Source organism: Myripristis murdjan, chromosome 12 (genome assembly GCF_902150065.1).
Source record: "Myripristis murdjan chromosome 12, fMyrMur1.1, whole genome shotgun sequence".
Classification (NCBI taxonomy): domain Eukaryota; kingdom Metazoa; phylum Chordata; class Actinopteri; order Holocentriformes; family Holocentridae; genus Myripristis; species Myripristis murdjan.
The window spans coordinates 26,675,334-26,698,980 of record NC_043991.1 but is presented as its reverse complement, the minus strand read 5'-3'; positions in this window follow the sequence as shown (position 1 = coordinate 26,698,980).

Sequence of the window (23,647 nt, the reverse complement as noted above, 5' to 3'; positions counted from 1 at the left end):
GCGCCCCGGAGGCTCACCTGTTGGAGCTGTACCATGTCAGTAGCATGTCAGTCAGCTCAGTCCTTAGAGCAGCAGCCAGTGTTTGACTGTGAGCCAAGCCATTTGCTGCATGTCGTCCCCTCTCTCTGCCCCCTGCCTTTCCTGTCTCTCTTTGTTATCGCTATCAAATAAAACAGATATGCCAAGAAAAACAATTTCTTTTTAAATTTTCCATTCAAATGACAGATTTCAGGGAGGCAGATTACGAACAGTGCAAAGTTGGATAGGCAATAAAGATGGCGACAAAAACTGTGTGCTTGGAATGGCCAAAAATACACCTGTGTTGCCTGACTGACCTACTTTCCATCCAAAATAGCAAGCCTATCCCATTTAATCTGCAAGTAAATTAAGTGGGCTGAACCTCTACCTGCCTGCGGTCACCTCCAGCAAATCTAATCTTTAGTCTTTGGCTTTTTTGATTTTTGTTATTTATGTGATGTTGTCATCCACTTAGCCTAGATGTTGTGGATTACTGGAAACAGACAGTGTTGAAATGATATACTCTGACATTGCTCGATACTTTTGTTTTTATGTTATACACAATGCACCTGCACTTTCTTTTATGGTGTCTTGTTTTATTTTATGTCGCAGTGGAGAATGATATTTCGCTTCCATGCATGCTGTGTGTGCACTGTGAAGTGACAGCAGAGAACTTGAACTTGATGTTGGTCACCTTTATAGATAAAACAGCATTAACCTCTATTAAGGGCTTTAAGAGTTATTCCGTTTGTAAAAAAAAACAAAAAACAAAAAAAACAACAACAAAAAACAAACAAAAAAAAACAAGTACTTTCTGGACTTTCTGTATATTTTTACTTCACATCTGGTTTCATCTGCTCTTAATAAAACTCATTGCCTTGGTTACCAGATCTGCCGAATGATGTCATCTCACCTCTTTAAGGCAGGACACAGCTTGTGGAGCTGCAATCACAGCAAAAAAAACAAAAACAAAAAAAAAAAAAAAAACAGACATAAAAGTATGCAATGTCCGAAGATGTTCACTACTGAAAATCACGGCGTACCAAATGTTTTAATAGAGTAATTATTTCATACATATTCAGCGGCTCTCATTATCTGTAAGTCCCTAAATGCACAGATGAGGCCAAGTCTCAGTTCACTGCAGGTAGTCTGAGTCAAATTCTCTCATCAGTAATTTGGTGACTCAGAACTGAGTATATATCTATATCTATATCTATATCTATCTGACTTTGCGGATTGATTCAGACTCTCCAGCTCGTATCTTTATTGTGATAAGTTCAAACTAAATGTGTGCTTCAAAGAGTACCGCTGTAATGGCATGCCATGGCTTGCATGCTCACATTAAAAGCATCCAACATATGTCTCCATAAATACTTAAATGTAATGTTGTTTCTCTGTAACATTTCAGGGTAGCTTCATCGTAAATTTAGCTGTGGATACCAGCATCCTGTTTTAATCCAGCCTCAGCCTGCCTTGTCTGGTGACAGCATGTGTCTGGGGTCACATATCAGTTGGAAATGAGCACTCAGTCAATTTTCCACTGCAGCTGCTGCCCAACAAAGACTGATGTGAGTTAGATATGCAGAGGCAAGAGGCGGTGGTCTCTATGCTGACTGATCCTTATCCCTGCCTTCAAAGCCTGGGCTTAGGTTCTCTGGCTCAGCTTACTTCTTCTGCTGATAATTTTCTGCATGCGTCTTGGATTCCTCTGGTTTGCTAATATGCACCATCCCTTGCCTGCCATTTATACTTTACAAGACAAAACAAAATCTATTAAGCTTCATGAGTTTTTTTTTTTTTCTTACCTCCCCATTTTCACTGTCAGTTCTTAGTGGAGACGATGCCTCACACTTTATCTTTAGATATCAGTTTGAGCTGGAGGTATTTTATCTGTATTCTATTCTCTTTGCCACCACACAACAAGCCTACACACTTTAATTCACAAATTTGGTAATTACATTTTAGTCTTTTGTTAACTGGGTGATAAGGCCACCTTAGACAAGTCCAAGTCAGTTCCAAGACCAAGTTCTTTTGAGGTCAGGTCCAGAGACTGAGACCATACCCAACCAACACCAGCACCAAAGCTGGTAATAAATGGTGTACCTGTTTTAGTGAATGTAAATTAAACTAATAACTAATACAAACATTCTGCTAACTCAGGTACCCACATACAAGGGGCAGGGGAAAATGATTTTTGCAAAGTTTTAGATAAAAGTTGAGTCCAATAGTGACCAAGACCAAAACTGAGTCAAAACTATGGTGGCCTAAAAGCTCAACATGCTGCAACTCATGAAAACATATGCTGTCCATGTCTGTGACTATACAGTTATACATAGATACAATGCAGGATGGTGATTGGCTATTAAGGATGGTGGATGAGTTCACTGATTGGTTCTTCCACTTGCAGTTTTCAGTCTACTCCCCAATCCCCCCAAATTTAAAACCTTGTTTAAACTCTGCAATTTCATAATTTCTGTGATTTCATACACAGAGCACTATTATGTATTTTATATTTGAGTAATTGTGTCTGTAATGTATATTACTGTCTCTCTGGGGCTTGCAAATGGAATTTTGTTGCTCTGTGAGCAATGACAATAAAGCTTCTGAATGTGAATCTGAATTTAACCTCTGGAGGAGAGCAAGAAATCCAAGGATTTTAGGAAAGAATATTTCAGCTGTTTCAGGAGGGCTGCAGTGAAAGACAGTGAGGCTGAAGCTCTCCTAAATAAGGTCAGAAATTGCCTGTTTTCACTTGATCTCTCCATGTGTGTGCTTCTCTGCTGCTCCTCTCACTAAAATGGAATTGTTGCTGCAAAGAAAAAAAAAAAAGTTAAAATCAAAAGTTCCAGTCAAAAATCATTGCTCATTTATGCCAAGGTATTAAAATATACATTAACACTGGTACAAGATCTGATGCAGTTATGTAAATATTTCACACATTTTTTATCCCTCTTATTATTTAAGACTGATTTGAGTTTTTTTATTTTTTTTTAAATAATAATTTTCTCCATCATCTAATATCCTTTAAGCCCAAGTTGTCCTCAGATGTGATATTAAAACAGCTAAATGAGTTCGCTCATTGAATTAGCAGCTATGTTAACTTGCTAGCTAGACCTCCAGATGGGACCGACAAGATAACCTCCCAAAAATCCTGCTGAACAGAGCTGCGCAAAATAAAATATTATAGACAGAGGCCTCTTTTGATGTAGTAAATGTTGTCAAGTAATTAGGCAGTGATGAAATACCAACATGTCACTCAGTGTGCAGGTGATGTCTGTGATCTGAGTCCATTAAAAAGGAAACTATAAATCACCCGCTAAACTGGGAAACTGGATGCAAAATGTTGTGTCCCAGCATGCTTGACAACATGCAGCCCCACTGATTTACAGTCTCACTTAATGGACCTGACAAATGAGAACACCAGGAGCAGACATTGCAGTCTTCTTGTTTTGTCTAAAATCAGGCTGTGTTCCTGAACAACATGCTCAAGTCAAGAGTTGATGGCAGGAATGAGCAGGCAGGACAGCTACAGCACACAAAACCATCCAGTCCAGCAGCCACAGCGATCTACACCCAGCCACCTGAGCACTCACCATGCAGCCGCCCATATCTACTAATAGCTGGTGTTGTCCTGTACATGTGGTGACCATCAATCTGCTGATGATTCCCAAATGTAGCTTACTACCCACTGTGATAAAAAGCCTAAGGGCTGTAGAAAATTGAAAGATAAATATGGTTATGTTTCTCTTTTATTTAGTTATTATAGTTATGGGTATTTACATCAGTTCTTTGCTGCCTCCATCTGCAGCTCTTGAGCACATTGTTGTTTTCCTGTATGGGGCAGGAAATGGTTCAAAAGACTGAAAAAAAAAATCAGCATCAGTTCTGAAACAAGATTATGCTCTTTGCTTTACTCTGTGCTCTAAAGTTAAAAAATCTTTCTCCGATAGTCATTAGGCCCTATTAGTTATAAGGTTTACATTTTCTTGACCAAATATAGGGAATATGTGAATTACAGTTGGACAGACACGCAGCCTCTTTTCAGTGATTGTCTTCTTGCGTCCCGTCTTCAGCAGTTGGAATTATGCTGGGCGTGTAAAGCACATTTAGCTGTCACTTATAGTGTGTCAGCTCTCTTCTGTCCCTCTCTCTCTTCTCAACTCAATTTTTCAAACCCTTATCATCTCACACTTTGTCATGCCAGGACTAATGAAGCAGCGCTCCAGTTGACGCACATGCACTCAAACAATTACATTCAAATGTACACACACACACACGCACTCTTGTGTACACACAGTGTTCTCCCTCTCTCTGTCTGGCCTGCAGACACCATACACTGGTGGAGCGTGGTGGACACACAGCAGCCGGAGGAACAGAGCCCATTTTTAAGGTTGTTTGACAGTCAATGTGAGGGGATCCATCATTGTTTGTCTTCCACTGAGATACTGCGATGATGGATGGATCTAATGGATTGATTTAAGTTTCAGCTCCTCACTGACTGACTGAATACTGAGCGAGCGAATGCGAGAGCAAATAACTTGAGCTGGTGGGGAATGTATTTATACTCTGCAGTATCTCCGGAGTAAAATTCATCCATCACCGCAGCTGAGTGTCACGTTAGTCTGTCTGTAAAGGTTACTGGGTTCACTTTATTTCATAATCCACTAATAGGCTAGGCCAATCTATGCACAGGCATTCTAGGCACATGCAGAGGGCTTCAATGCCACTAGGGGGCCCAGACAGAGGGGTAAAGAACATCAGCTTCCTAAATTACATATTGTTAATCAAATATTATTTAATGATGTAACAAATAATTTTTACTCTACATTTCAGTAATATAAAATCCCTTACAAAAAATCACATGTGAAATCACATGTGAAATAAACCACATGTGGATTTGGAACACATGCGATCTACAACCATCTGTGATTTATTTATTTCACATGTGATTTTCTTGTTGTTTTTTCCACATGTGGTCTGGAACCATTTGTTACTATTTCACGTGTGAAAAAGCAACATGAGAAACACGTTCTAAAACTACATGTGGTGTGTTTCATGTGATTTTGTGAAAACTATACTTGACGTGCAGAAACTAGTCATGTGTGATAATGTGGAATCCACATGTGAAGATGCAAATCTCATGTGATTTCATGTTGTTTTCAAATGTGGAAATTCTTGTTCAGAAGCCAATCACATGTGAAAATGCCAAATCCATTTGACTTTGTGTGACCAATTTTCTTTTCACATGTGGAAATTTTCAAATGTGTGAAAATAGCAATTCACATGTGTTCTAGTTCACATGTGACATTGTTTTCCTTTCACATGTGAAAATGTTAGTTCACATGTGAATATTGCCAGTCACATGTGAAATTGGTAAATTTACATGTGAAATAAAAAAAATTTAAAAAAAGCATATTTCACATGTGCCATTTTCATAAGGGATCCAATCTAAAACTTTTCCAATGTTTTTATATATATTTATTCATTTTTCTTTTTTTTCTTTAATTTTTTTCTTTAATTGTACACATCAAGTTTATCTCGAACCCAACTGTTTCAATGCCCACAAGTCAGCTTCAGGTACCGATTGCAGACCCACCCTGTTGGCAATTGAGAATGAATTTATCACCTCCTTGTATTTTGATGGCAAGATATCATCAAGGACTTCATCAAAAGTCAGAAGAAAGCATCTGTAAATTCAACTTTTCCATTTTCAAACTTTCCACTGTAAATAAATGACTAACAAACTGCATATTGACATGTGGTTCTGGGTGGTTGCTAGGGTGTTGCTAGGCAGTTGCTACAGTGCTCTGGGTGGTTGCTAGTGTGTTGTAAAATGTTTGCTATGGTGTTCTGGTTGTTTACCAGGTGGTTGGTGTGGTGTTGTAAGTAGTTATTTGGATGGAAGTCGCTTGTGTTACATTTAAATTAAGAGGGAATAAATGGGCTCATTTTGATGTCAGAATTATACCACCACCTCAATAAGTTCTGATTTATTTTCTTTCTTTCTTTCTTTAATGATTCTATTTCAGTGGAGAACAAAATTTTTCACCTTTCATTTGATTCTCAACAGTTATGGAACAGATAACACATTGTGAAGCTGTTGTTGATTTCCTTTGCTTGACAGAACAAAAAGACATATTTTGAATTTTAATAGATTCTGACTTTTTTTTCACACTCTATCAGATCTTATCCTTTGAAAAAATTATGGTTTCAAGCATAAACATTTTGATTTTTCAGACTTATTAGAGAGAGTTTTGTCATAACCTTGCTTATATTTGTCACTGACTTGTCAATGTGTATGGCTAGGCTGTGGCACATATTTGTCCTAGTCTTGTTAAATATTATAAAGCTGTGCTAAGGTGTTAAAATGGTTAAACAGAATAGTACTAAATGCTCAAATCACTCAAAATTCAGGGATGGGATGGAATGCCTCTGTTCAGCCCTGGGGTCTTTTAAACTCAGTTTGTAATATTACAGAAATAAATGCTACCTCTGCTTACAGCTCCATTTCTACTTATTCCCGCTGTAAACTCTAACACTTTATTCTGTAACACTGGGGGTGAGAGGATTGTAATACCATAATATTAAATGTTTTCTCCTTTTATGGACCAGTTTGACCGTAATCTGTAAGCTATAATGTTTGATGGAGAACATTAGTTATGATTACATTTGGAGAGTTATGTGGAGGGGACCAGGCCAGGCAACACTATAGAATTAAGTTTTCCTCCCCTCACCATCCAGTGAGGACACCTTGGGGAGTGATTTGCAAAATGGTCATCTCTGATATTCAGCATAAAAGCCATGTGTGCCAACTTTGCAAGGCTTAAGCATGACCACGCAAAAAGATTCAATCAACACATTGCTTATTGTTCATTCAGAATGGCTGTAAAAAGGCTAATCAGCATGCTATTTTATGAATGGCTCCCTCTGATGCTGTACAGCCTAATATGTCCATGCCAGTGTCGTAAACTAGCAGCACAGCAGAAATGAGCCAACTTGAGTGCAAATACTGGCACTGCTGTAGCACCAATTTTCTGGAAAGTGTTTGTTCTATCAGTGCTTGGCCAGGTGTGCCACACCACCGCCTCGCGAGCTGTCTGTCAATTCCTGTCTGAAACACTGTTTGAGATAAGCTCACTTGTGTGTATTTTCTGTGTTTACCCCAGGTTCCTCGCCCGTAATCCTATCAAAAAGGGCTGGCTTTCATGTCAATGGATACAGTTGAGACTATCCCGTATAAGGACAGTTCATAAACAAGCTCAAAGCAAATTTTCCACCGGTTCATTCTGCCTTTGTAACAGGATCAAAAATGGCAAATTGGAATTACAGTTGAAATTAGTCTGAGGGAGCCAAAGTGACATTTAGTAAATGCAAAATATGCTGAATCCTCCAGTGAAGGAGTAGAGAGGACCAAGTTTAAATGGTATTGTTTCTGTAATGGGTTTTGACACTAACTGTATTGTCTTCTACAACATTTAATAGCATCACACTTGAGTTGGCAAAAAGTTTTTCAAGATTTTGTGTCTTAATAGCGGCTAACATAGGGATAGGGATAGGATAGGGATTTTGAGTGAATAGTTAGTGTGTATGTGCCTTATGTGTTGTGTCCTGGCCCTGCTGTTTCTCTCCCTGCTGTCCCTTTGTGGGCTTTAGTTTTAATCCTGGGATCTGCAAAGTATGTTTAAAAATTCCTCTAACTGATTCTCAGGTTTAGTCCAAGTTAGCTTGATTATAACCAAACTTTTAAATGTTCACCCTACATGATCTCATTCCAGACATGGCTTCACCTTTCCTCATAGAGGGCAGTATCTGCAGAAACCGGAGCTGGACTACCACAGAGAACAAGGCATTGCAATAGTCCAGAGGTGATGCAATAAAATCATAACCTAGGAGAAGAAATACACACACATACACACACACCAAAAATTGATTTGATTTTGAGAAAAACGACAATATTTTTTCAGAAGGCTCAGCCGGATGCCAGCAGGCCACCGTGGGCAATTAAAGCTTGCTTGCCATGTGCTTCAAGACAATTTACATTTTTATCAGAGTTCAGTTAGAAGAAATGATCAGATACTCGGTCTTAAATGGCAGATAAACAGTTCTTTCATTACGCCTCATCTGATGAGGTCATTAGTCTTCAATAACAGATAAAATCACACCTTGTCTGCACAGAAGTGATGCCAAACACGATTGTCATTACCAACATCACATCCCAGGGAATCCCCAGGAGGCAAAGACAGAGCAGGTGCAAGAATAAACCCAGGGAGCTTCACATGGTCACAGAGGAGCTGATGAAATAGAATCACCAATGCCACACACAAATGCTTTTTTAAATTTATTTATTTAATCGAAATGATGCAAACCAGTCAAAATCACACATATATACATATCACATCATATCATATCATATCATCCACCCACAGCCTAATCATTTCAAGAGTGATGGGTGCCATGCTCAGCAGTATCAAAGGCCACACTGAGGTGAGCTAGCATTACAGACGCAGCACTCACCACTGAGTTTATTCCATTTGTCTGTGTGTGTGTGTGTGTGTGTGTGTGTGTGTGTGTGTGTGTGTATATATTGTTGTTCATGGAAGGATACAGCAAAAGAAGCAAATGCTCTCCTAAAAAAAAAAAAAAAAAAAAAAGGCTGCCCATTTAACGTTTGCCCAAGACCACCTAGATATTCTGCAATGCAACTGAAAAAAAAAAGAAAAAAAAGAAAAATGTTCTCTGGAGAAATGAGATAAAGTTTATGGCAATGAAACACACAGAAGGAAAAAAAAATTGAATACTACTCTCCCAAACATTGTTCCAACATTTTGGAGGTAGTATCATGGTTTGGGGCTGCTTTGCTGCCAACTCACACTCATTGAAGGAACTCTGAGTTCCAAATTGAATAAAGAAGTTGTTATGAATGTCATGCGCTGATGTTCAGACCTACCAAAAAAAAAATGCCAGTGATCAAGCTCGGGTTCCAGTGCATACATTGCCATGGAAAAACAGCCTTTCAACAGATGTTGAATGAACAATCTTCCAAGGATGCTACTATAGGATTTGTGTACACATGTTTTATGCTGAATTATTCATGAAAATATTAATTGTGTACGTAGTTTGTGAGTATGTGTTAGCCTGGATGAGACTGTGAAAGAGATGTCAGTCAGCATTAAAAGTAGCAGCACAGGCATTGTGTTTATGGACTTAATTATGATAATTTGCTTTGAACTGCAATTATCTGTGTCTGTTTTAGGACGCACTCTGTGGATTAATCAGTTTAAATTAGCTGTGAATTTCACTCGTTGTCTTTCTACTTCTTCTTTATTTCTGCTGAAGGCAAGTGCCAGGGTGAAGTCGTGAATATATAACGTGTCACCAGCATTGTGTCAGCAACTAATTTGATGTGGTGGGTCTTTTGCATCTGGACGTTTTGATGAAGCCATCATACATGTAGCCGGCCTTTTGTTTTGCGTGTTTCCAGTCCGTTGAGAAGATGTGGCTCCATTGTCTGTGCAGAACCAGCTGCGGACTGAGAGAAAAGACTTTTGAGTGATCCAGGGGAGTCCATGAATTAAACATGCAGGTGCTGGGCCTTGGGCGTGCGGCTTAGACCAGCAGTGTTAGTGCGCTGAAATTTGTGTTGATTACTTTAGGTAGATTAAATGAAGCAGTTAGTTTAAGGATAATAAAAGAACTCCAAGAATTACCACAGCAACTTACTTCAGGCAGAAAAAAGCAAGAGGCATTCCAATTTTGTTCGCTTTAATTCTTCCCTTGTTTCCTCTCATTACTTCTTTAAAAACTGCACTCTACTCAAATTGTGTCTATTTTTTTCTTCTTGTTAGCTGAAGGCAAAAAAAAAAAAAACCTTAAGTAAGATGACTGACTGACAGTGCACTCAACAGAAAACACATTTTACAGACCTCAAAATACTACCTCTGCAGCATAGTTGCTATAGCACCCACATAGCATATCACATCCTATAAATCATCTTATATCAAATAAAAATACATCATTTTAAACTGATTGGTTGGTTTTATTATAATTTGTTGCGATTTCATATTATTGCTTGTTGTCAATACTTTGTATTAACAGTGCAATTGATATGCCACTTAATGTAAACTATATTTTGACAATATGTTAGCACATATGTTAGCGTACACACTGAAAAATGTATTTTTCTCGCTTTTTCTGGCAATCTTATCTGCATATTCATTTTTAATAATAACCACCAAGCAAATCTTTACTAAAGGTATGATTACTTTAATATAGTATATGGATAACATTGTTTTTCACAGCATCAATTAATTTGGCATTATTCTTCATGGTCATTTCTGTTGTATTTAGTGTATGTGGTTATGTAGCCTGTGCTGTGAGGCTCCATTGCTGCCGTTTCAGCAGCACAGCAACTCAGTCTTTGCATCTACAAATGCATCTTTCTCACATTTACCACCACCACTGCTGCCGGTGACGTCAAACACCAAGCCCAGCTTCATCTCCCACTCTGGCTCCAGGATGAGGACCCGTGTTCAGGACCAAACACCCTGACATTTGTCTCTCCGGGGATGGTGCGTCCTGGAAGGGCAGAGGCACACATAGTTAACCCCTGGGGTGTCCAGCAACATCGGCTTCTCATTTGTTTGCGATGACACCTGTGTCTCCCCCCTCTGTTTTTGTTTTTTTTTTTTCCTTGTTTCTCTCTCGCTTTGCCCTTGTCAGAAAAAAAAAGAGAGGTTGACTGATTGGGGAGGACAGGTGACTGTTCAAGTTTGGGTTGCAGCCAATCCCAGCCTCCTGTCTTTTCCCCACTGAAGGTCGATGGTGGAGAGAGTGTAAGGGGTGTCACTCCATCTCTCAGAGGTGTAATTCACAGTGGCAGACAGGCACAACAAGTGCGCTCTCCAACAATGATTTAAGACCCTGCATTGCGTTTGCCTTAATATTTCCCAACTATTAGCAGTGATTTATATACTCTTTCGGCGTGTATTGTTACAGCTAATGCCAATTTAATTACAGTTAGCCACACATATTACACATTAATATACACAGCGAATTTGCATATCAGCCCGGCCTGCCAGTTGGTGCGATATTGTGTGTTTTCTTATGAAGTTTTCCACTAGAACACAAGAGGAAGCCGTACACAGAGGCAGCATACACGTGTCATCCATTATTGAGGCTGCATTATTACTCATGCTCTTTGCAAAGGGATCTAGGCTTTCTTCATCAATAACATATCCAGGCATGTGTGACAAAAGAGAACAACAAACCATCCACTTTCCAGAAGACACTAGGTCATTTAATTGATCATACAATATGAGACTGATCTACAGAACTACTATTCGCATAATCTAGTGCACTGTGTTTTATGTTTACGGACAATTTTTCTCTTATTTTTACTAAGCACGCATTGGGAGGGGTGTTGCAAATTAATATCCTCTACAAGCACTATTTGTGTATTAGACAATTGTTTTCAGTTTGACTTGTACATTGTATAGGTCTCACTCAAATAAACCATAAATACATATTACATTTTGAAAAGATGGAGAGCGTTCACCTGCTCAGCACATTATAGCCCACTGTGCTCCTCACACAATTTATTATGTTCTGGTTTGAAATGAAAGGAAACAGAGTTGTGTGGTTAAGAAGGGAACTGGTAATTGGTCTCCGAGGACGTGGCATATGATCTGAACTTTGTTCTGACTTATCTCTCTTTGCTTTTTTTTCCCTGCCATGCACACTGCCAGCGGCTGAATTGGCAGCTGGCCCAGCATGAATGTATGAATGTCATCACGTGCTGTTTGTTGGAGATTTTGCCGAGCTCAGAGCAAATTTGCAACATTTCATTTAATGTCTTCATACACGGCCATACACAGTATGATAAAGAAGCTGTTTTGACGGGGCAGGTTTTGGCCTGATAATCTTGACATGGATGTTCCACAGTAGCTTTGCACTTCCAGATCATTCTGACCCTGGCTTAGTTCATATTTATCATAGGAAAATGTTTGCTTACATAGCGCACCTCATCCCTTAGAAGAGGAGGAACACCACAAGAGAGCATATATTGTCATCATGATGGAGTTTTCACATTGCATTGTACTGAATTGTATTGTATTGTATTGTATTCGTACTTTTCTTTCAGAGTATTTCCTCTTCTTTCAGAACAGAGATCCATAACAGAGAGGTCCCGAGAGAGGTGACCGAATGCCAAATAGAGGTCATACACACCAGCACTGTGCACAGTTGCGAACTGAATTATGAATGCTTCAAAAATTCCAATTAAATTCTTATATTTAAACTGAATTCAAAATGAAGCAATACAATATCAATTAAAGGAAGTAGAATAGAATTCATCTAAATTCATCTATCTATCTATCAGTCATTACATTTACCATTGACCTGCATTATTAACATTTGACATTTCCTGCACCATTGTTTTATTTACACTCATATGACACCTTTCATTATGAAAAAAGAGGAATATAAATTAGTGTGTAAATGTGCCTATAATTTATGTGGTTATTCTTATTTTGCAGTCACCCTCTCTCTTTTTTTTTTAACCTGGCTCTTGAGAACATAGCACATTTTACAGAAAAAAAAAAAAAATCAACCAGCGTCCATGCTGTGTTGCAAGAGCCTTGATTGGACGCATTGCTCTAAAGCCCAGAGCAACATTGCACCGGTCACCAAAGACAGTTTGTCTTCATCTTTGTGTGAATGTCAGAAGCTTTGGGGCAAGATCACTGGAGCGGCTTTGGGGGATTCTAGTTAGTCAATTTTGACATTTGATTTCCATAAAACACAAGAAGTGGTGTACATCTGCAGACTCACTGAGTGGAAATGTTCCCAATTAGATTCTGCTGGCGCTACTATTATTGCACAGAAAGGACCTGGTAGGCTTTCTCTCTGACCTTGGCAGCATGACTCTTCAAACAAGCGAAAAGATCATTACCATAACACTGATGTGTATGTGTAGTTAAGGGAAAAAAAATGGATGCCATATTTCTCTATCATCGCCTCTTATTAATTCTCCTGAATAAATATATTAATTTGAAGGGCATAGATTAGCGCCTTGACCAACAACTGCTCTCTATAATAACTACCCTGTGTAACATTAACACCCATTACAAATAACATATTAACATATTAACATTCAGCACAAAGTGTTGCACAATAATACTTGTGTGCAAGGAATTTATTAACTCAGGAAGTAACAACAAAATAACTACACTGTATGTGGTGTATGGAGAAAAAATTTTAATAATTTTGCAGTTAGTATTGTTGCTGAACCTGCAACCTTGACCACCATAACAGAAGAGAGAATTTAACTTTGTGGTTCAATAAAGTGTTACATTCTTCTTCTTCTTCTTCTTCTTCTTCTTCTTCTTCTTCTTCTTCTTCTTGTTTATAATGTAAGGTAATATTACAGGAGCAGTTCACTAAATCTAATTTCTGCTATAGTATATTTATTTATAATGATATTACACTGCTTTACTCTTTGGCTTCACTATTCCTAGGTTTTGAATAATGATGAAATTTAACATTATTGTGCAATCCTTACCTTTAAAGAAATGGATACAAGTGTTAAGAAGATGGCAAAGAGTTGCTTCTTGGGTGTAGTTTGTCGCCACTGTAAGTAAGTATGTGAGTGAGTAAGTAAATGCATAAATGCAGAACATTATTACTAGATAGTTCCTGGATGATAAAAGTCCTTGAGGCCCTCAGTATACATTCATTTGCGGACACCCATCACACTTTCTCTTCATTGAGGTGTGTTACAGTACATTCCTGCTGCTGTACAGTCAAGTGCTATACAGATAACAAGGTTACAACATCATTCAGGTTTCCGGTGTCAGGTCAATCCTAACTGGCATAAGTGATGAATTGGAAAGACGAGTTATAGCTTCGGTGGACACATGAGGATTGCGGTTCAAATCAAAGACAAGGACTCGACCGGTTCAATGTGTTGTTTATGTTGTAGCCTATATGCTGAGAGTCCAGAGTTGATCATTTCAAAGAAGCAAGGGTACTGAGAGTTAAGTGTAAATATAAGTGGCTTAACTCGCACACTCGCACGTCCAGTACATACATGAATTGAGCCATGCCCTGCAGTCAGCACCCTGCCAGAGGTGGTCAATAAGGAGGGGAGAGAAAGACCTTTAGATTGAGTGTATCCCTCGCTGTCCTTGTGTGTAGAGAATCCTCAAGTATCGACAACAGAGAGTGCTGCTTGAGAGCAAGTCCCAGGGGTCTGATTACCACCATGGACCCTGGCATTGGGATGGCTCTGGAAGGCTTAAGCTTATTACTGAGGATGTCCAGGCTCCCCCATTAATCCACACACGACCAAACACACAGGCACAGGCACATGCACACGCCTTTTTTTTTTTTTTTTTTTTTTTTTTTTTTTGCAACACATAGTCATGCATCCGGACAATCACACATGCACACAAAAAGGGAGGCTGGACCAGCAACGACTTTTAATTGGAAGCAAATTAAAGTCAGAGAGGGGGGCAGGCGGGTGGTCCAGCAAACGACTGAAAGGACCTGCCAGTAAAGAAATAGTTAAAGTTTTGAATGATGCTTAAATGTCCCGGTGACAATGATTTACAGCCTTAACGGAGAAATTTATAGGTAGCACTTCTGCCGGCAAGATAGAAGCCCTGTGGGCGAGGCGCGGATGTACGTGTGACAGGTTTCTAAAAAGGAAGTGTGATAGCGCCTCACTCAGCGTCTCACCCATTCCAGTGTGTCTTTCCTTTGCCTCACTGGCCCGAGGTCACACATCTGTGATAGGTGCGTGCAGCCGTTCAGCCAAGGGCCATTAGCGGCAGGTAAGGCACACTGCATACCGCTTTCTACTCTCCGGCACTCCTTCACAGGCAATTTATGCTGTGGTGCACTTACCCACCTGTGCGCGCACAAGCACCGATGCAAAAAGACAGTTGAGTATGTGTGCTTGTGTGCACATACGCACGTAGCTATGGCCAGTGCCATAAAGAATTAATAGTGGAGCAGAGTGGAGTCACTGACTGTCCAACAATGTTAGTAATACAAGCATGATTCATGGTCTTTGTCGGCATGATGAGATTTTAATCATATGTCATCTGAATGCACACATTTCAATGCAGATGTATGCATGGCTTATCTTTTCAGACGACTGGGACGTGAAGCATTTATATGGTGATTTACCAGAAAGGAAGCAAATTGCTATTCCCGTTCAATTTTACATCCAACATGAGATGTTTGTTTACCATAATATGCAGTGACAACCTGATGATTCTGTGCCCATTTTCTTAGTGATGATGTTTTCATACACCAGGTTGTGGATTTTACATGTTCAAACGGCGTGCTCTCTGTGGGTAAATTCGTCGCTTTCAAGAACCATGGCCAGAGAAGCAGCTGAGCTTCTGACAGCAAAGAAAAGTTGAGTAGAGAAAACCACTGGCTGAGATGAGATCTTGGTATTGGAGAGGCTTTTGATTGGTTGAAAAAAACGGTGGTGTAATCCAAGATGTAATCTCTGATTTTCTTGTACCTTATGAGGCATCCTGACCCCTCAGGCCACCTGGGAGAGGTTTGCTCAGTGTTCCCACAATCAAAACCAAACAAGGTGAAGTAGCTTTTCATTCCTCTGCTTGCCTGTGGAACAGCTTCCTGAACACCTGAGGACTGCTAGCTCATTGAAACCAGGGCATAAAACAGTTTTGTTTGTTGCAGCTTACCCATGAAACACATACTTGACATTGATTAGTAACTAAGGCATTCTGTGATGGTTAATTTCTGAATGACAGACTGTTGTCAAGCTGCCATCTTCACCGCCGTACCTGTTTGGCTCCAAATTAATGCAGCTCTTGAAGCCTTGCTGCTGTGTGTTGTTGCAGGCTCGCGTTAGCAGGCACACATTTATAGAAAAGAGTGCTGTCAATAGCTGACACACTACACGGCAGCTCGAGTCCTTGAACGTCTCTGAGTGCTCCACACCTCGTGAAAACTAGCTCAGTGTCGATATGAGTTTTTGTCTGAGAGCTTCTCTGTACAAGAGCACAGCTTTGGTGCTTCATTAACTAACTGGAATCAAGGTTTCCAAACAGCATTTTGCGCCCTTTGGTTTCACAAAGTAACAACAAGACATCTGCATACTAATAGACGGCATCTGATGTGATATTACTTGTTCCATCAAAAGCAATATGTATTATCATTAAAATAAATGAAATGCTATGGTGTGCCGCATCAGCCTTTGCTGTAACAGTCCTGGAGCGATCAGGGTAACCACATCTTCCACTCAGAATACTGTCAAGCAGAATGTTTCCACTCTACTCTATATTGCTTTGTTCTGGCGTTTCTTTTGGAGTGTCATTATTTAGTAGTCCGTTTGCCAAAATGTTTTTGATATTATTGCCAATGCTTAATGAATTTGCCATCTGTTAAAACTGATCTAGCGAAATGGATTTGCTGGTGCACTGTGGTTCTGACTAAAATGCTTGCCAGGAAAAAAAAAAAAAAAAAAAAAAAAAAAAAAACAGAACAAAAAGATAAATAAACCACTACAGTAGCAAAACTTATGTATATCAATGAGACAGTATCACTTGGTGTTACATTGCTTGGAGCAAAAAAAAAAAAAAAAAAAATTGGGTGCAGCAGTGTAGTATCAGTCTTGCAGGACCTCCAGATGTTACTGTTTGAAAAGAGCAGCAAATGGCAGCCTTGCAGGCTTTTCTGGCAGGAGGAGATTTGTTTTCTCTTCTGCCGGCGGCATTAAGGAAAAGCCTCATGTAGCAGCTAGCGGCTGAGCAAGCTGTCTTTTGACATGTGATTGCATCTTTTGACATGTGATTGCATCTGCGTCGGGGGCCAGCTGGGGTTTAAGAAGGACGAGGATCACAGCTCATTGAATTGAGAACTTGTAGGATCCGTGTCCCACGCAGAGCCACCACATCACTCGCAGAACTGGACTGTCTTTTGAAAGCTCATTTGAGGAACAAGATTGCATACGGCCTGCATCCCTCCTGTGTCGCTCCATGTCACATGTACCCTTTGCATCCTCACAATTTAGTTTAGTGTCAGATCGACAGGGTGTCCAGGGATGTTGCATGTCACTGCGGAGCCCCACTGTAGGTGATAACGTTGCATCAAGCTGCTCCCTCTTGGCAGGTTGAGTGGTGGTACCTTCCAGGAGGTAATTATCCCCTAACCTTATCAAAATTAATATAAACTATAAGGTAGGGAAAGAGGAACTGTACAGTATAATTTGAGAAATACAACACCACTATAATTAGGACACACATTAGGCAGCTAATTTTACTTCCTGGTAATGAGAAAGTGGGTGAAAGAATCATTGCACAATAAATGTCATCTTCTATGGCCAAAAATTAACAAAAGTCAACTTTTGCACCAGTCACTTGGTCACATGCTTGCTTTGCACCACAAGATATCCCAGCATGAGCTGCACAGCAACTTGCTCGCTTCTCCTAGAAAACAAATGGAGGCAGAACTGGTCACTCCATATGGGGGAACTCCATCGGGCCCACTGTTCTCAATGTACATGACAAAGAACACAAGAGACAAAATTATAAAAATATCAAAGAACAACATTTGATGATCATTCTGGTGACAGGCATGTGTCATTCAGATGTATATTTAAGAAAAGCTTGTGCTAAGTTAATAATATGTGTAGCTGACGCCATATTGGACTATCTCAAGATTTTATTTATTTATTTATTTATTTATTTTTTGACTGATCAGCAGTCATCTACATCATGAGGCCTAAGTGCATTTCAGCTCCTTTAACACTAACAAGAGTTCACCTGAATTAAAAAAATCTTTGGATTCTGCCCTCTTTTAAGCGAAAGCCATAGATGAAACACTACAGCCTGCCTTACTCCATAATTCCTCTCCACTGTTCAGCTGTGGTTTATATAAAGTACTTAACCCATGTCAAATTATTGTCTGTTGTGTAAAGGTTATTCTGATTCTTCTACTTTGACTCATTTACTCAAGACCATGATCACATGGTATGGAGCCCAAACTGAACATACAATAGTAACAAATTGATGGCACACAGTATGGCTTAAGTACAACTAATGCTACCAAAACAGAGGAAGGACATTCTTCAAAAAGGCACCTGGCTTACAAATAACATTTGGCTTATGTGACTGTAATAACAAAATTACTTTAAACATAGATAGGCAGTTTAGATAATACTTTGGCAAATACCTTTGTCTATAATTCATGATGCTTACATTCTTACATTCAAGAGGAAAGGTCTTAAAGTAACACTACTACTACTACTACTAACTCCTGTGGTTCCCTCATTGTTTTGTGAATGTGCTCTTACAACTGTGTGCTTTGAATCTTGTCATTGTGGCTTATGGTTTCTGCATACCAATATAGCCAGTGGCCCACTTTGAATGGCTTCAACCTTCAACCTGCACAGTCTATTATTATGCTGTCTATTCAGTGTTTATTATAAATCATGGGTCTGAAAGAAAATTTTGCCAATTAATTAATCGTACTGTGCTGAACCAAAAACCCAGTTTTCTACCATACTAATAGTAAGGGCAATGAAGACTTTGAGACTTCATTGTAGCAAAGACAGTTTTTGAAGTTAATCATGTTTTAATTTTAATTTATTGTCATGAGTCATACTGCAGTGACCCAGCATTTGTACTGATAACGTGATGGCAACAATAATCTCTCTGGTATATCATTGCTGTTACAACAGTGGTATTCCAAAATCCAGTTTTTGAGATCTAAAAAAAAATGCTCTTCCCCATAGTAAGGTAATTTCAGAGTATAGGCTGCCTCCTCTTTCCTCAGCTTTCCATGCTCCCTCAACAAAAACAATACTGCTATGAACCAGAACCTCCCACACTCCTCTCCAGCCTTTCTCTGTAATTTTCTATCTGTTTGTTATTTTGTTCAACCACTTTTGCCCTAAGGCGAGCAGAGCACAACAGAGAGGAGCAAGGACGTGTTGGTTAAATGTTTCTATCACGTCTTCAGCATAATCGCTTTGTGTTTACAAGGACAGAGCGGTCACAGATAACCTGCTGTGCTCTGTGTGTGTGTGTGTGTTTGCTGCCTCATCGAAAATAGGTTTGGTCTCTCTGTCCTTTACTCACTCTTTTAAAGGGCCTTTGGCATGAAGTGAAATGTCAGAGCTGTTTTATTGATGAGGAATATTTACACTGACTTTGGTAATGCATGTGCAGAAAAATTGATTATAACTGATCTTATCTGTGATTCACTAGTGGATGTCACGGGTAAATATGATGATATACAGTATCAGCCTGCCCACACTGATGCTGTTTTGCCATTTTGTTCTTTATATCATCATGCATCATACATCTCTTCATATTTGTACAGCTTTTGGGTTGAAGTTGTGCTTCTTTTCCATCATACAGTCTGGCCAGTTCTGCTACTTACAAACAATGTACTGAGCAAGTGGAATGTCTTCCCTCCTTAAACGCACTGCAGTGATGGAAAAAGCCATGCCAGCTGAGTGATGGGATGAGTGCTTTTTAATGGAGCTTTAAACAGTATAAAAGAAACACACACAACTTGTGTACGTAAGTAGACCAAAAATTACTAGACATGGGTTTTCAACACCATCCTTACAGGCACAGGGAAGATCACTTCATTAAAAAAAAAAAAATGCCGTACACTATCCACACTTGCAGCAAATTTTATTAAAGACTCATGTCAGTCACCCACCCTTCATCAGGTAACAGGTAAGTGAGGATTGTGTTGGTGATCTTTTTATTCATTGGTCATAAATAGACAGAGAAGACACACAGGGCAGAAATTATCCATCATATAATGGAAGATAAGTGATAGTAGTAGTAGTGTTTGAGAGTAGTATTTGTTTCAGTTTTCACAGAGAACCCCTAATAGATGAAGTTTACAACATCAAGACATTTTGTTGTAAGCTGCAATATTAAAAACACTTATTGGCCCTGCAGAGGGCAGACACTCCAGCAGATCAAAATACATCTTCCAAAACTGCTTTGAAGCCTTTATGTTTCCTTTTCTTTCTTCCAGCGTGAGAATATAACCTTGATGTAAGCTCAATGTGGAGCCAAATTACAAATGGATCCTGAATGAGAGCCATTCAGCAAGAATCAAAAAATGAAGTCAAAATAGCCTTGAGGTAAACATGCAGTACATGGCAAGAGAATGATTTCATTAACAAGACTACTACAGTGTGGAGCTTCTATTATCGATTACAGTGATTGATATGTGAACAGTGAACACTCTATAACTGAATTTGATAGACAAAACATATCAATATATTGATTAAGGTCTTGTCTTTGCTAATATAATTGCACCTTTTGAGAATTCACATCCTGGTAGTCACTTAAAGAACAATGAACAATGATAAATAGAAAAGATCCCATTGTTTGGTGTTTGCCCACAGATGACTTCTGTTGATTAATCATGACACCTCAGTGTGTTCCAGATATTGTAAGTGCTTTGATGGCAATATTGCCCCTATTGCACCTTAAGGGCCACTTTTGTGGGTATAATTTTAAAAGGATCAATTGTGAATCTGTCAGAAAATGATTAAACTAAAGCTGAGGTTAATTCAGTCAGTTTGGTCCACCTCTAACTTTGTATGTATCCATTTAGAAATTGATCTCTAATCTAATGTCTTCCACGCAACATGAAGTATTCTCACAAATGTAAGAGCAGTAATGAGCAAATAAATTTAGTCTACAACCTGCTTTCACAAACCACTCTATTGGTCAGTATATTTGGATATTTATGTGGTAAATTGTACAGTTTAAACACTCATTAGACCTTATACTGTAATTCTTTTTAAAATTATTATTACTGTTGATACTAATAGTTTTCATGCTTTGCAAAAAGAAAAAAACAAAAAGAAGATTGCTATCATATTGCTGCATACCGGGGTAATCTGAGAACAATGGCATGAACCAGATGTGAGCTGTTTGGTTATTATAAGCTTGAGAAATAGCTAGCTAATCTTCTCACATCCTTAAACTCCACACTGTACTGTAAAAATTATTCAAAGGACAAAATATATTATCAAACGTTATCAATATTATGTAAAATCAGAGACTGAAATTTTGAGTCTCCCACTGAAGTCATTCATGTGATGTCACCGCTCAGAAATGCTGATACTGTCACAATAAACGATAGACACATCTCAAACTGTATATGTCTTATAAGTGGAAAGGGGCATGGAATATAAATATACATATACTGTTTTTGTCTCCCATGTCTCTGTGTTGTCTCAGTCAGAACAGCCGGTGCAGTCGTGAGCTCTTTAGTCACACTGGCTCCATGGTTAACTCCGTCACTTCACAGCATGAAGATCCCTCGCCTGATTATGAAGTTTCCCTGGAATATTAATCATCAGCATGATAAGCCCTCCTTCGAGTCACTTAAAGATCTCGTTCATCCAGTCATTCTTTCATTGTCTATTTTTATTCATTTGAGGGTTATTGGTGCCTTGAGCCAGTTCCACTGTATTCTGGGTGAAATGCAGAGAAATGCCCCGCTCAGGTCACCACAGAGCTAACACAGACAAATAAACCAAACCAGCACACTCTAATGCACATCTACGGGCAAGTCCGATTTTCCAGTCCAGCTGACCTGCATGTCTTTGGAATGAACCATAACTACCCAGGACATGCAGGAAGATGACAATTATTGCAAGCGTACAACTTTATCCAGGTAATTTACTGTAATGAATTGAAATTCTGCTCATTTTGATAGGACACCTCGCTGTGAAATTTGATCCTGGAATGTATAAGCAAGCATCGTATCTCCTGTAACTATACCTGGGGTGAACACAATAAATTCTGATCACAAAGCTTTTGACGGTGCCAGAGGCAAAACGGCGGCCTTGACATCAGTGATGTAGGTGATGGCAGACGGGTCAGCCCAGAGAGAGCAGAGCAACAAAGACTTTCTGCCTCTTCAAGTGGATACAAGACTTGATTTGAAAAACGATGAAATTAATTCTATGATGTTGGCCACATGACCATATTTACAGCTCAGAAAATGCGATTTAGTGCCCATTTACATCTTTACATATAACTAGTCTTTACATATAGCTTTTATTCGATGAAGAAGAACAAGAGAATAAGTTCATATCTTGTGCAATAGCCTATTTGTGCTATTTGTACCGGTGGATTGGTGGGGAACCTCTGAATGGAGGGGAAAAAAAGAGTGGTGTTGATTCCTGCAAACACTGGACGATGAACTTGGCCTTTGAGTGAGAAAATTCATTCTTCAAAAGCCATTTGGTGCCATATCTCTTTTAGACACCATGGAAACAACAAGCCTACTTTCAGCCTTGGAGAGATCAGCCAAATAGCTTTTTGTCATCTTGAGCGTGTTCCTCTGAAAAGAGACTTTCTTAGAGGGAAAAGCTGCATCGAGAGAATGGAGACTGATCTGCAGACTCAAATTGAATTGACCTATTTTTTGTGGCATCCGTGTCCTTTTTCAAATATCAAGGATTCTTTCAACTATCAAAAGACAAAATGATATTTAAAGGCTTGCTGGTGATAATTGTAATCTTGAATCATCTCCTTTTACACCACATCTCAAACTTATGATGTCTGCCTCAAGTCACTCCTCAGTGTAAATACTGAACAAGGATAATATGAAAAATAGCAGTATAGGGGAATGTGCTGGACTATAAATTGAATACCAGCATATTTTTCTAGTATTTTTTTTCTGAATGAAGAATGTCTTTTATAAGAGCATTTGCCAAATTTCACAGTACTTCCTCCACAGCTGTCAAAGTATGAAAAACCAGACATCCATCCATCCACTCATTTTCAATATACGCTTATTCCTGTTCAGAATGGCTGGAGGCTGTAGGATTTCCCAGCACCAGCTGAGTGGAAGGCAGGGAAACACCTGGACAGGTCACCAGTCATATCACAGGACTAAAATCATACATTTGACCTGGGAATAACTGATTTTTTGTGTTGCTCATCATGACTTTAATCAGGGGTCTTCAACGTTTTTCAAGCCAAGGACTCCCAAACTGATCGAGTGATGGAGCAGGGACCCCCGTCAATATATACTGTATAAAATTTTATATTAAACTGGGCCTAGTGACATGTATAAATGCACCTTGTCATTGTGCATCCAATACTAAGCTATTCAAATAATACACAGGTTTATTTATTCAAGTTTTTATTTTAAACGTGCAAGGTAAAGTGACAGCAAAAGGTGAAGTGGAAACAAAAATAACTAAGACTAACTAATAATTAAGAGATTCAACCTGGGGATTCAACCAGGGAACCTGACACGCAGTGGCTTCGTGATCTCAAGCTGGGCACCCTGTACCAATCACAAGGACGCCGCATGCCAGGTTCCCCTTGATTGATACAGCAGCGGTGCCCAGCTTGAGATCACGAGGCCGCCGCATGTCGCTGAACATGTGCATTGCTGACTGAAAGATTACATATTTTGTCTCCATTTATCCATTCGCTATAATACGTTGGATTCATGTTAATGTGTATTTAAAGACTTTTAAATTAGTTGTGGGAAAAAAATGGGTTACATTTTTTTTTTTAAATATATAAAAAAAATGTCTAATCACTCAAAAATTTCATGACCCCCCCAGCAGTACCTTAGCAGAGGT